Source organism: Macrosteles quadrilineatus, unplaced genomic scaffold, assembly GCF_028750875.1.
Source record: "Macrosteles quadrilineatus isolate MER2022 unplaced genomic scaffold, UCM_ALF_1.0 Scaffold_9__3_contigs__length_116548681, whole genome shotgun sequence".
Classification (NCBI taxonomy): Eukaryota; Metazoa; Arthropoda; class Insecta; order Hemiptera; family Cicadellidae; genus Macrosteles; species Macrosteles quadrilineatus.
The window spans coordinates 56,813,361-56,826,579 of record NW_026542602.1 but is presented as its reverse complement, the minus strand read 5'-3'; positions in this window follow the sequence as shown (position 1 = coordinate 56,826,579).

The following is a 13,219-nucleotide window of genomic DNA, read 5'->3' as shown; positions in this document are numbered from 1 at the left end:
GCCATTCTCAAACACAAAGATGAAGTTGTATGAGTTATGCTATCGGTGAATTATTTTGTAACCATTCTGAGTCATGTGATAGTAAATAAAGTGATAATTTAAAGCTTATTACTGTATATACATGAAGTTTTCCTTGTTAAAGACAAGGATACAACTAAACTGGTATTTCCAACACATTAGGATCACTTTGAAAACAATCGTCCTATTAAAATTTCATAATGCGATGATAGTTTATTCTTCATGCAGTAAAATTTGAACGACAATGTTCAGAAAACAGAATGTTTTTAGAAACTGAACAGTCCACCTGGAATGAATATCAAAAATGATTCATTAACAAGCGATTCTTTTTGGCAATAAACGCAAAGAGTTTGTTGTAACAAATAAATTGGCCAATAAAAATGCCTACTTAATAGTGACATTTAAAAACATATTTACCATATTTCTGTAAATTTTGTATTGTTTAAATTAAATATTTCTATTAGAACGTTTAAGTGGTTTTATACCATGAAAATTTACAGAATTTTTCAACAAGACAAGATAAACATAGTGCATTGGGTCACATAAGGTAGATCCCTGTGGGAATCCCTATAGTTTAGAATTCCACTGGGAAATTATCGCCATCTTTGGTGACAAATGCTTTTGTATCAATAATGGTTTAATCTAGTGGAAAACAGGGTAAATAAAACATTTAAAAACAAAATATTGAAGACAAAGTTGTTTAATTTACAAACAAGTTTTATTTGACAAATTTATGTTTTCTTAGTTGACAATAACATTTCAACGTAATTGTGTAAAATGGTCTCAGTTTTTTTTTTTTTTTTTTCTGTAATTGTTGTTTGGAGCGGTTGATTATATAAAACATTTTTGGTTTTACATTCATGTTATTGTATTCCCATAATAGACAATTTCAAAATATACTAAGCAAGTCTAGAGGAAACTATAATCCTGTCATGCTCTTAACTTTGGACGAACTAAGTAGCATCTAAGACTTTATCAATAGTTTCTTGTTTAATACTTTGATGAATTGATCGGTACATAAAATATATAAACTTAAATTTGTATTGTGGTCAAAGTACAAAATCTTCTTTTAAGACTGTATTTATTGATCTATAGTTAAAATGTACAGGTATTTGAATCGAGTAATTGAATAATGCTTAACAAGATATTTTCACAATCTGAAAGAGTAACTATTGAAGAAGAATTAATCAAAAAGTTAACCATCGATGGGTGTAAACTACCTACAGATTTATTAAACGTAAGGATTGATAGTAAAATAACATTTTCCTAGATATGTTCATGATCTATCTGAACAAAAACATAACATTGGCTGCGTTTAAAATAATCGCTAATAACACTAAGGCAACAACAATATAACATGAATTTTAGACAACAATGCAAGAAATGTGTTTAAACTGATTTTCAGTAAAATAGAGAAACCAGGGCTATCAAATTATAAACTTCTTTTGTCTATGAACAGTGACTCCCTTGCTTTTAATTTGGTTTGCGTCAATAAAACCCCCTGTATATGTACACCTATTTAATATAACAATGACATCAAATTCTCTCCGTTTTTTTTCCACTGTTATTTTGCAATGCAACCTTTCACCCTTTCATATCAGCAATTTTAATTCACGAAATTCTTATAAAAATTCATGAATACGACAGAGATGATATTTCAACAATGCATTGTTAATTTAATATAACATTAAAACATCATCAGAGTATTTTTCTTACAAGCTTATATTTTTCAAATTTGTACACAAAAAGGTTTAGCAAACCACATATACGTATCTCATACATTGCATTCCAAACATTAATACACGGAACCACTCATAGTGAAAGGCTATAACAGGTTCCAATACTTAATTATAGTTTGCTGTACATTCCCCAATTAATATTTATGCCAGTATAGTCAGGACAGTTTCAATTAACAATTTCTTACTGCTTTTTTTGTCACTAAGTGTATTATCTTGTTAAGCGTTAGTAAAGGAAATATTTTTGATTAAACAATTATTATTAATTTATCCAGTTTTGTTTATTTGATCCAATAAGACGAAATAAAAATATGTTACTTTCTAATACAATACTAGAGCCAGTGCAATTGTAAGTACAGTGTTATAATTTATTACTCATTATACTGTTTAATAGTTTTCGTTAGAAAAATGTTTTAATCATAGCCTGTGTGGGATGTGATTAGAGGATACATTCGACAATTTATATTTATGTCCAGTATCAATTATAGTTTTAATTAACAACTTTTCAACGTCAATTTACTTTTGTTATAAATTGAAAGCTTGCTAAGCGTAATTTAGTAAAAGGATTTTGAAATAGCTCATTTATTAGTTTTGTTTGTTTAAACGAAATAAAAAAAGGATATAAATTAGTGTTCATTGGAAACTATTATAAAACTAATTGGTTGTGTCATTTATGTGTTGCCATTTTGTGTCATTTAGTTGTGTTTAGTTATTTAATATCTAATAAGGCAATAATTGTATTTTTTTTATTCCTCCACTAATTTCTAGGCTATTTTTTTCCTGTGAGTATTTTTAGATATCACTATTGTTCTCTAAACTTAATATTCCCGTTTCTAATTTCCTAATACTGAATCAATGAATAAGTTATAATTTATTTTCTTAAAATCTTTTTCTCTATTAGAGACCACTTTCTTTCTGAACAAATAAATAGCTCTACGTTAACAATTGTCAAACTAAAACATGTAGTAGTACACGAAAAGGATCTTTGAGACTTTTGAACCGACATTCTTTTAAATATACAACAACAAAATTTTAGTTGGTTTAAATCGTTGACAAAGTTATAATTCATACGTCTTAGAATCCAATGATTCATCTAAATTACAATTAGGATTTGTTTAAGCTTTTATAATCACAATTTAAGCAACATGTATCAGAGCCTATTGGCTATTTGTTATTATTTTGGAAAAACAACCGTTATTGCTAAAAATGTAAGAATTACTCAAATTGTTCATAGATTAACCATATATTTATTGATAATTTATTTCCTTCAGCCATAGTCATTTACAGGGATGAAAATACTTTAAAAAATGCATTACAGATAAAAGAATTACAAAGGAACAAAGGGAACAAAGGTCATCAACTATAAATTTAAATGAACCCAATAAAAATCATATTACTAACTGATTTACCTAATGTGAATCATGCTATGCAAACTGAAAACTCATATTGTATCTACAAATTATAGTCTAAGTTTATATTTATATTTTAAATTTGTATTAATTTTTTATATTCAAAACGATTTGAACAGTCATTTTTCTATACTTTCACAGTAATATTTTTAGGTGAAAATGTCATCTTTTAGGATGACAATTACCTCTTGAATCAGGTCCGAAAATATTAAATTTTTGTTTTACTACACAAAACGATTGTACACAATTGTCAGCAATTTAATTAAAAAAGCTTTCTCCATAATTACACAATATTAAATCACCGACGAAAAATTTCTGACCGGTGATTAAGTGCGTTTAGAATCTATTTTTATTTGAAATAAATTTGTTCAGCAGATACGAATATAATATGTAACATTTATAAGATAACTTACAATACTTTTATTTATTTTTTACTTTTTGCCTTTGCTTAAGTCTCCCGCTAAATCACGTACTCTCGCCCAAGGCTTATAATCAAGTTGCTAAGCTGCTGACGTGGCGAGGACTTGCTGACGACGATGATTTAAAACCTTTTAACGGTCTTTTACAATATAATCGCCTATTTTCAGCAAGATTCTTTAGAAAATCAGCCCTTAAAACTCCTTGTTTGTACTTGATCAACATAAAAACCGTAGAGATCATACTCGTTTGCTTTTTATTCGTTTAGTAAATTTCATACAACACAACATATGTTTCAAAATAAAGTAATTAAAATATAATAAAAAAACTTCATTTATTGCTAAGAAAACTCAGGTATTTCATGGTTCAGGGGTGAAAAATACAAACCATTAATCACGGGAATCCACTTAGTCACATGGAAAACTTGTCAAAATTAATTGACAGAAGTTTGGCTGATCCCTCACAGCTACAAGTACGCTTTGAATACATATTAAAACAAAGTAAGCCTCAATACATATTAACTACTCGTATTCTAATCGTAAACCCACATATGTTAACAAAGATGGAAGTTAGTTAATTAAGAAACTTTCCTTTCAATTGGAACCTCATTGTGAGAAGCAGGTGTATAAACTACATATAGTGAATGTTTGCTTATATTAGATGTGTTTTGTATGTAAAATGTGTAAAATTGTTGAGCCTTGCTGCTGATTCATTTCAAGTGATATTTAATATTCAATGTTCAATTTTTAATAATCAATAATTCTATAAAATCATATGACACGTTCAAATAATTTTATTCTATTTTTTGTTAATTTTTGTTAATACTGTAGAGGGTACTTTCTGCATTTTTAGTGCAATTATAAATAGAATTTAGGTTAGATATAAACTTAAAATTTCGATTGATATAATTTATACTATAATATAAAGGATGATGATCACGAGCTCGTACGGTCCAAAATTGAATGCAATACAACAGGCGTGAACATCGCCCAATAACATAAGCCATATATATTTATGTCCAATATCTACCGTACAACGCTGGTCATAGTTATTGGCCGTTCCAGGGCTGACTTGTAGGTATGCTATTCCTTTGTAGGTCAACTAATATGTCGACCATAAATAATAATAGTTGAGAATAATAATGGTATCATAACATAAAAGGGAAAATAGTGAACAAATAAAATACACCTACAAGATAACACAAGGACTATTATGTTTTCTCTTTTTTACCAAACGTCTTATTGCAAAGCTCTAGATCAGAACCGTGTTAAACATTAATTCAGGCTAGGCATAGTGGGTTGCAGTATTCTCTCATATAAAACCCATTGGTGATTGGGGGTATTTGATCCTGTGATCTCTAGGAACTGTGTATTGTGCTCTATTAGCTATCTAATTCACTTGTTGTAAGATTAAGATATTGACGGTAATTTTAGGAGAACGAAGATCAATTCACTGCCAACTGATTAAATAGTGGTAACGGTGACCACCCTGGGATGCATGATGAAGAGGAGACTCTAGGTAGAGCCGAAAGGAAGAATATGATCAAGTTTATCAACTACCTACAATTTTACGATCTCTGGAACACACTTCAAAATTATTATTGTGTCTAGATACCTATTATATCTCTGGAAATTACACAAATTTAATAACTATTTAAATGTAACTAAAATAACATCACCCTGCAAGCCTGGATTAAAACAACATCTGTGAAAGAACATAATTAATTAACGTTAATATAAGGCTCTATGAGACTTTCTATGTTTTTTTTCGGGTTTTTTCATCAATGAGACAAAATTAGCCTCCACAATAACTTTTTGAAGAGTTAATTGCAGTAACGCACGTAGTGATAATAAGGAAATGTGTTTTCAAAAGTTCCCTTTTATACCTCAAAACAATGAGGAACTATAGCAAACCAAGATTTGCATTTGAAACGGTGCGTGAGCCACGTGACCAATCTCTGTACATTACAGACGCCACTTTACATCACGACACGCGAGTTGGACTTTTATACCATCACTTGTGATAGCGTCCACTTGGAATACTGGGATTCCGAGTCTAATAGTTGTCTACTTAGCACATTAAGGATGTTAAATACACTACAATCTTGTTGAATGACTAATTAACTACTGCGACTGCTATTTATAATGGATTTACTGTGCACGAAACAAACAAAATGATGGTTTTTTTATGTAAAAGCAACGCAGAGGAGGGCATGGTAGATTGGCCATTTTTTGGATTGAGATTTTGTGACATATCGTAAATCAACCCTGAATCAAGATTCAGGGAAACTAGGGAAACCAGCTAAAACATATACAGGGTGTTTTTTTTAAAAACTTGCATCTTTATTTATGTAAAAACCGCAATAAATAGAAATATGCAGTTTGCGGGAATCATCTATTGAAGTAGGGGGCACATTTTTTTTTAATTCAACGTTACATTTACATTCCCCACCCATCCCCCAACTTAATTTTTTGAAATAGCAAGGTACCCCTTGTAACATATCAAATAAAAGAGCATGAAAAAAGAAAATGTTTGATAAAAAAAAATTGAAAATCGGTTCATAAATTTGCGAAATATATCCCTCCCCCCTCCCCGGAACTTAATTTTTTTTTATCGCAAGGTACCCCTTGTGACATATCAAATGAAAGAGCATGAAAAATTAAATTTTTGGTGACATTTATTTTTCATTTGATATGTCACAAGGGGTACCTTGCTATTAAAAAAAATAAGTTCCGGGTGGGGAGGGGGGGAATATCTCACAAGTTTATGAACCGATTTTCAATTTTTTGTCATCAAACATTTTCTTTTTTTATGCTCTTTCATTTGATATGTCACAAGGGGTACCTTGCTATTTAAAAAAAAATAAGTTGGGGGCAGGAAGGGAAAGGGAGGGAATGTGAATGTAACATTGAATTCAAAAAAATTGTGCCCCCTACGTCAATAGATGATTCCCGTAAACTGAATATTTCTATCTATTGCGGTTTTTACATCAATAAAGATGCAAGTTTAAAAAAAAAACACCCTTTATAATGCATACTTGAATAAATCAAAGATATTCACCCTTATTTTAACGGTGACCACAGAAATGCTGTAAGAGGAATCCGCTGATTGTTGTGCTAGACTTTAACTTTGATTTATTCAAGTATGCATTATATAATTTGTAGCTTGTAGCTGGTTTCACTAGCTTCACACACACAATACGAACTTAGTTTGAATTGAGTACTGAACCTTTATAGCATGTTGATGTTAATCACTGTCTTAAAAAATACTCAAAAATACCAATTCTTGACCAAACCAACTGAAATATAATATCAGTATTAATTTAAATTAATATTGTAATGAAAAGCAAACTCCATTAAACATGTTTGGTCAAAAGTGCACCTAGATAATTACCGGTAGTAAATTTCAACAAATTGAAAAATATTTAAGTTTTATGATTTTAACAATCACTGACCCATTTCAAATTTTTTAAACAGTTGAAAAATATACTTTTTCAAAAAAAAGTACATGTAATAAACGTATCGCTTGCAGGTAAAAATACAAAATACCAATACCAGTACAGTAATCGTGAAAACCAAAGACAGATAATTTTAATGCGGTTTGAAATTATGTATCCTGAATCTTTATTTATCGTCCAATTTATTACAACACTTTTAAATAGAATTAAATAATGTTTTGAATAATAAAAGGCTATATAAAGATTTACTTATTTTTTGAAAATATTTTTGATAAATAAATTTCTCCCGTATTGTCGACTGTGAGCCTTACAACTGCAATAGAAATCCGTTGTTTAAGTTAAACAATATCCAAACAAATATAAGCTAAAAAACTATCATGTTTTATTTTCAGATACTTCAAAATTTTTAACAGATGTGGACTATGGAAAAGGGCTGTGTCCTTAATGAATTGCGGCAACGCTTTAATTCAAAGCACGCACTTTTGGTGTAAGTCCTAATGATGCTGAATCCGTTTTTTCTTTTACACCCTTCATTATACATTCAGATTTATACTGGATAGGTTTTCATCTCTGTTTACATTGAATATATTTTTGCAAAGAAAAACCTATCTATTTGAACAATTGGATTCTGATACGCATAAGACTAATTTACTTCTATTACATTATTAAAAAAATATGTATAATTAGGTATGTATGGAATGTTAAACAAGTGTAAATGAAACCCTGTAGAGTAAATACATTAAAATATTTGTTTAAACGAAACTCGCATTATCATTATTATTTCAAAGGAATGTGTTTAATTACATAAAACAACACATTTTGCAGCAAATCATAGAGTTTGTTCCAGTGATAATTTTAACAATGAAATTACAACTACTAAAGTTAATTAGCCTAAAAATAATGATGTTGTCAAAATAAACAAAAATAATTATTTCCTTTTAATGATTTTAGTCGAATCTCTTACTAAATAAACCTTGATAACCCTTTATATTTATTATCAAACAGTAATTAATTAATAAAACAGTAAAAATATATTTTCAGTCTGTTATTAAATGTATATTTATTTAGGTATATTAAAATGTATTGAATTAAAATGTTTTATGTTTATTACATTTATTTATTTAGGTATATTTATGTATATCTTTTCTTTTTTTACATAAAACCCAGTATATTTATTTTATGAGCAATGAAACTGCAGTATCTGTCGCCTTAGATGGTGGTAGTTTCCCAGTAGTATTGTAAAAGCTAGTGCTTCCCAAAGGGAGCTTTATGTAAGCTAACACTCTATGTAACTCGTTATTCTGCAAAACATGTTATGTATCCTGATAACTTGACGATAAAACTATACGCATATTTTTCTACTATTTGAAATTAATTCTAAAATGGTTTATTGAAACTAATGCTAGTTTTAGAAATGAATGTAGGTACATAGAATATTTGTTTGCAATTTCCATTAAATAAAATTTTTCTATAGAACAATCCAAATTATGGTTAGTTAATATTTTCAAAAATCGATTACTGTGGAGAATGTTTTTAGATTGTGTAAATTGGTTTGTTGAAAAATCAAGCAAAGGTTTTCGATAAATATTAAGGATATTACTTGTACATAATTTGACACAAATATTATATCTATTCTTAGAACTACTGAAAATATTTTATTATAACTGTAATTTTAGATTCCTATAAATTGCATTACTATATTTGTTGTATTTGTGTATATTGCTTGATACCTTAAGTAAAATAACACTGAAATATTTAAAGATTTATTTAAGTAGTTTCTTTTAATGAGTAACGCTTGACTGTTTTTGGCGACTAGACGAGCCGTGTAATGTAGTTATTTATGAAAAGATTGTCTGTTTAGTTTATACCATTTTAAAGTAACGTCAATATAACTACGAACATCGTATAGTAGTAGAAGATAAATATATAACAAGATTTTTTTACCCAAAGTGTGATTTTATCACTAACTTATAATAACATGTATAGGTAAATGTAATATATTTTTAGATAAGAGGAGAAGGTTATTTAATCAACTAAGCTATGCATTAAGGCCACAGTACTTTAATTAAACTTCACCTGGGTCGTGAAAACAGTTAGTTAATTTTCTTAGAAATGTTCAGCATGGTATAGTTGACTATAGCTGACTATTTTAAAGGTTTGTACTTGTAAAAGAACATCTGTTTTGCTTTAAAACATGGTAATGTTTTTGTACGAAATAATGAAATCTTTATATTAAAATTGTATGTATTACTTTAGTTTACTAAAGTCAATTGTATTACCAAAACATATTCTTACAAACTAAATCTAATTAATTTATGTGGTAAAAGCAACAAACACATTCCCAAGACAGTAGTTTAATTAAAACGTCCCTACTGTCAATTCAGGAGCTTACAATATTAACCAGCTTGGTTGGCACTCATTATTACAAAGCTTCATTTGTTAACAAAAGTGAGATATTTGATAAAATATATAAATATAAAAAACTTTATGCTGCATAGTTTTTCAGACTCAAAAATTGAAAAGCAAATAACTTTATATGTGTAATGGAATGTATTTCAAAATTAATCATGATTCCCATTACATCAATAAATCACAAAATAAAATTGATAATCCTTAGTTACATATCAAAGTGACTATTGAAGACCTATTCGTAAAAGGGCAAAAGTCAAAACGTTAAGTGAGTTACCAAACATTGATTGACTTGTCTGCAGTATGTTTAAATAACTATTCTTAGGTACTAATGATTTTAATTAAACTAATACATTTCACGGTCCTAGATGCGGTTACAACTCTGTTGTATGAAAATCGAAAAAAACCTTTACAAAAACCTTATGTTTATAAAAAAAGTGAAACATTTAAACAAAACCAATGAGCTGCTGTAACCTAACTTACCTAAGGCCACTCAAACCCCATTGCCTCGCCAACAGCCACTCACCATCCACCTCGGTCCTGCATGAGGTCTGGTGTTAGTTGAGCCTCTGCATGTCCTTCTGCACCTGATCTTTCCATCGCAGTCTTGGGCACCCCAATGGTGGTGGTTTGCCTCGTGGAAAAATTTTTACCTGTCATTCTTAGTTGAATTCAGATCCCTTCGATTTACATGGCCAGCCCACTCCAGTCTTCTTTTAAAGCTACTATTTTAGGATCTTGAAACCATGTTCTGAATTCCATGTTGGTACTTATTCTTTATATTCCTTGATAAAGTTGGACCAAAAATTGGTTGAAGAATTCACAATCAGAATTAGAAAATTAGAAATTGTTTTAATTGTCGTATTTTTTAAATATAAGCTACAAGAGTCAAAGTTACATTGTGTAACAATAACTGTCAGAGAGAGAAAGTAACACTCTAGACACAGGTGTTGTCTACAAAAACCAACTTCCAACCCTCCTCAAAGTGAGATTAAACCAAGGTAGGTAAAATAAGATAATTGAGGTACTTTCCCAATACCTATGATATCATTATACAGACTAGAACAGAGCCTAGACATATCCACGTTTGGATAGTATAATTTTTCAATAAGTTACGGCGAAACAAATTGCATTAATATTGAAGACAGTGAAAGTTTTTCATCTCTATTGAATAATATGAATTAATTACAGCTAAAAATTACTAAAATGTTATGCACAAGCTTGTTTATATTTTCAATGCGGATGTTTCTTAAAGATATTAAAGGGTCTTTGATATGAATTATTAATACAACTTTTATTATTAACTAGTCGCTCTGCCCGTGCTTTGCTACGGAGTAAGAATACAGTTACAGCTGAGTTAGTAAACTTTCTTCATAAGAAATACATTGGGATTTGGATGGCCTGTGGGGTGAAGCCCGGGGACTTCTATTGCAGGAATTGGTGAAAGGGTGTGTATAAAAAAATACTTTATTTTGACACATCGTTTGTAAAAATCCGTCTATTATTAACGGAAGAGTAGTTTTTCGTAGAAATCTCCTTTTATATCATAAGAAGGATTTTAAAATGCTTTTTAAAACTTTTAGTGAACTGTTAGCGTACAGATGTTGAAACTTAATTCCTGACCGACTTAAAATCAAGTTAATGTAGTATACTAATTATCTTATACGTGAAAAAAATAAATATTTATAGATTTTTTTCCTAATAATAAAAGATAGCTATATATGAACGAAATTAATAAATTATAGACATTTCCGTAGACTTAGTTATTGATTTATCTCTTGAAAACTATTGAGTATTCGAATCATACGTCATCAAAGTCCATTGCCAAAAGGAATGTCATACAACAGGTGTGGACATTGCCCTATAACATTCCGCCATATATATTTATGTCCAATATCGACAGTACAAGGACATTGTTATGACCATTCCCGTACTATCTCGCAGTAATCCCATTCAAGTCAACAATGTATACTAATCAACACATTTGGCAATATTTTTTGTTCTTTAAAGACCAAACTATGTTTATAAGGTAAAGCTTCCAACTTATTGGATCCATTCCTTACGAAGTGTATCTCAGAAGGATAAAAACAGTGATTTGTATAATTTGGATTTTATATTGTATGGATCAAATAATAAAGGCAAACTAATTATATGAAACGATAATATGAATAATCAAAAGAGCAATGCACACTACTGTTTTAATTATAGATTTTGTAAAGCTTTTGTTTACTTGGCATTCACGTTTAATGAAAGGGCTCACAATAATTTTAACTACGTTATAATATAACAAAGGTTTTAATGATGTAACACAAAAGCTTTGACTAAACCTTGCATTCAACAACGAAAATAATTATATTATGGCAAAAGTTCAAATTGTTGTTTTAATTGTTCAAATTGTTCAATTTAAATAATGAATATTTAACAGCCGATTTCCCCATTTCCAATATCAGTTGAATGTTAATTATCTCGCTAAAATAGTTTAACCCGCGTTTGTTTTCTCAAATTAATTTCCGATTGTTCTCTGAGGTTTCTGATTGTTACGTGCAATACTATTCTTATAAATTATATTTAAAACCAATATGCTCCATAACATAGTTCAAGTGCTTAACTACTTTACCAACCAACCCTTTCCATGTTTAACCAACATAATAATTAAAAATGTAACCAACTGGTTTTTAATAAATTCTTTATTAACACACAGGCTAGATATAAAACAAATTTTTTGTCTGCCTGAAATCAGTCTGCTTAAGACTCGAAACTCAATTTCTAATATGATTTTGTCCGTATCTATTTCCTTTGCTCTTACGTTTATCATAAGAATTGACAGTTTTATTTGTTCTACTATCTTATTTTTTTAATTTCTTTACAAAACAGCACAAATAAATTTTAATTTTTTTATAAATAAACATTCACTGATCAAATTAGGTCTATTGTCAGATTATATGTACTGTATTTCTAATTATATCATATCAATCAACTAGCCCTTAATAATTTTGTATGGTAAAATATGTTGCAAAAAACTGTTATAGCCACCCAAATAATGTAGGTTAAAAATTAAACAACTTATAGATCAGCATCTTAAGTGTTATTAAATTACCTGAAAGTAAAAAACTGCCCCAAAAAACACTTGTAATAAATACACTTACACTTATACTGTTTACTTACAGACGCTAAACACGTATAAAAGATGGTATGGGGTGATCGATTTCGATTAGACACTCCAATCATCATCAGACCCAATAGGCAAATGTTGATGATTTGCCTCATTCTCCTATTGGGTCTGATGATGACCTGAAGTGTCCATTCGAACCCCTTACCGTCTTTCATATGTATTTAAGTCTATTGAGTAAACAGTATTGAGTGTAAATATATTTGTTATTTGTTGTGTTTTTGTACATTTAGGAATAATGAATCGTTATATAAATACTCCGTTCAAACACGCAATCACAAAAACAATCTAAGTAACATTGTAATTTTATCGAAGTTGTTGTTTACAATACTGTACTGTTTACATAATCAAAGTTAAATCGTATCCAGTTTCTATAACTACATTAATAGTGCTTTAGATAAACATGTCACTTAACAGGGCAATAGAGCCATTATGCTCTCCCATAGTAATAAATTACTTCGGGACACACCCATCAATGTGAGAATACCACTTTTGGCTATTACAAAATTGCACACCATTATTCCCTTCTTTTTCTTCTGAAAGGTACTTTACTAGAACTACTAGTATTTTACTTGTTTATTTTAGTAGAACGAATTGATAAAGG